General features: G+C 58.3%; 1 non-coding gene across 1 annotated transcript; it reads left to right on the top strand.

Annotated features, from left to right (window-relative positions):
• The first annotated feature begins 1,302 nt into the window (after nt 1-1,302).
• LOC138987118 (5S ribosomal RNA) lies at nt 1,303-1,421 on the top strand. The gene has a single exon (XR_011463547.1). It is a non-coding gene; the product is annotated as a 5S ribosomal RNA (ribosomal RNA).
• The last annotated feature ends 1,132 nt before the right edge of the window (nt 1,422-2,553 follow it).

Genomic DNA, 2,553 nt, shown 5'->3' with positions numbered 1-2,553 from the left:
CTCCAGTACTTTGGCCACCTCATTCGAAGAGTTGACTCATTGGAAAAGACTCTCATGCTGGGAGGGATTGGGGGCAAGAGGAGAAGGGGACGACAGAGGATGAGATGGCTGGATAGCATCACTGACTCGATGGACGTGAGTCTGGGTGAACTCCAGGAGTTGGTGATGGACAGGGAGGCCTGGCGTGCTGCGATTCATGGGGTCGCAAAGAGTCGGACACGACTGAGCGACTGAACTGAACTAAACTGATGCAGTTACAGGAAAAGGCAATGGCAGCCCACTCCAGTACTCTTGCCTGGAAAGTCCCATGGACGGAGGAGCCTGGTAGGCTACAGTCCATTGGTCGCATAAAAGTTGGACACAACTGAGCAACTAAGAACGGAAGTATTTCCAAGGATGTGGAAGTATTTCCAAGTATTTCCCTGGGTGTGTGTGTGTATGTGTGTGTGTATGTCGTGTCTGTCTGTATCTCCCTCTCGCTGTCTTCCAGTCTGTCTCGGAACCTTCATCTCTTTCTGCCTCTGTCTCTCCCGACAGCCGGCCGCCCGTCCGTTCCTCTGGCCCCGGCCTCTCACAGGTGCTATGGCTCTGGCTGAGGAGCTTGCGCCGGCCGGCTGTCTCCCTTCGCGTGGGTGCGTGCGAGTGTCTGGGCGTCTGTCCGTGTGCCTGCCTGTGGCTCGTCTGCTCTCTCAGGAAGGTCGTGTGCTTGGCGGGCGGCGTGGGGGCAAGGGGGCCCTCGGTAGGGCGAAGGGGCGGGGCTGAGGCGCTCGGTCGACCGCGCCTCCGTGGCTCCTGGTGGGTTTGGGCACCGGGCAGGTGCTGGGCAGGATGGGCGCTCAGGGCCCCAGCTGGGCTGCACCTAGGCCCGCAGGAGGCTCCGAGGTCCGTAGGCCGGGGAGGGGTGGGGGCGGGCGGCGGGGGCCGGAAGCCAGACACCTCCGCGGGCTGCATGGCCCTGAGCAGCGAATGGGATGGGGGAAGGCCCCGCTCGCTGAGCGCGGCTGGGCCTGAAGAGGCCCAGGTTGGGAGGGCGCGGCAGGCCCTGCACGCACGCCCCGCCGGCCGCTGAGGGTCCCGGAAGCCCTCAGGGCTCCCGGGCCTGGCCAGGCGGTTGCTGGCCGGGGTTTGGTGGTGTTCAGGGGCATGGCGGCGTCGGCAGGCCGGAGACCTGGTCGCGGTCGTGTGGCTCAAGTACAGTGCGTGCCCCTGTGGAGAGGTGCTGCCGGCTGGCCTGACTGGCAGGTGAGAGCGAAAGGGAGGCACAGCACAGGGCTCTTAGGATGCCCGGCGGCAGCCGCCTCCGTCTATGGCCATGCCACCCTGAAAGCGCCCGATCTTGTCTGATCTCGGAAGCTAAGCAGGATCGGGCCTGGTTAGTACTTGGATGGGAGATCGCTTGGGAATACCGGGTGCTGTAGGCTTTTTGCCTCCCCTCTCCTTTAGCCCCCACCCACCGTGGCAACTCTTGGGCCCCCGCAGCCCCAGCCCCTCCCGGGGCGGGGCGGGGGGTGGCCTGGGCTGCGCCTCCCTCTGCAGACCTGGGTTGCCTCTGCGCGGCCCTCGAGCCCCTCTGCATTGGGCTTCCAGGAAACCAGACGACCCATCCCTAGGGTCTCCGTCTGGGGCTCCCTTGGCTGCCTCAGGCAATCCCGGGGGCGGGCTGCACCAGCTCCAGCCCCACCCCCACCCCCTGCCTCTCAGGCGATCGCGTGTGGTCGCGCGCGCCCCCGCGCGGGCACACACAGATACATCTGCACAGACGATGCATGTATCTTGTTGAGATATATTTTGGTGACTATATGCCTGGGAGTGGGACTGCTGAATAATATGGTACTTCTAGTTTCTTGAGGAACCTCCATACTCTTTTTCCATAGTGGCTCTACCAACTCACAGTCCTACTCACAGTGGAGGAGCCTTCCTTTTTCTGCACATCCTCTCCAGCATTTGTTATTGACAGACTTTGCTATGAGGATCATTCTGACTAATGTGAAGTGGTACCTCGTTATAGTTTGGAGTTGAGTCTGTCCAGTCATTAGTGATGTTGAGCAAGATGACCTTTTCAAAACGCAGATCCAATTCTACCCCCTCCCTGCTAAAACTGCTCTTGTATTTTCCCATCATATTTCATATACGACCAAATCCCTTCATTGCTTGGTCCCCACTTTCTTCTCTGATTTCTTTCCACTGGAATGCCCTCTGCACTCTTTTGGTTCCATCCCCTAGGGCATTGTTCATTTCTTGAATGTACAAAGTTTCCCTTGTCACATAGCCTTCCAAGATGCTATTTTACCTGCCTGAAATTCTCCTGCGCCTCAACCCTGGTGTACGTTGGTTCAACCTATGGATCTCAACTCAATTGTGACTCTGAAAAGCCTTCTCTGACACCCAGTTTTTGGTGAGGGAAGAGTCCCCTATATAAGTTCTCACAGTGTCTGCCTGTTATTTATCATTAGATTAGTCTCAGTGAAAGCAGGAACTGTGTGTCTTCTTCTCTCAGCATTCTATATCCAGAAGCTTATTACATGCCTACAGAGTTCCTGATTCCCAGTGGGA

Source organism: Bos mutus, unplaced genomic scaffold (assembly GCF_027580195.1).
Source record: "Bos mutus isolate GX-2022 unplaced genomic scaffold, NWIPB_WYAK_1.1 CTG674, whole genome shotgun sequence".
Classification (NCBI taxonomy): domain Eukaryota; kingdom Metazoa; phylum Chordata; class Mammalia; order Artiodactyla; family Bovidae; genus Bos; species Bos mutus.
Note: the sequence above shows the minus strand (reverse complement) of the source record. Positions and strands in the feature narration are given on the sequence as shown.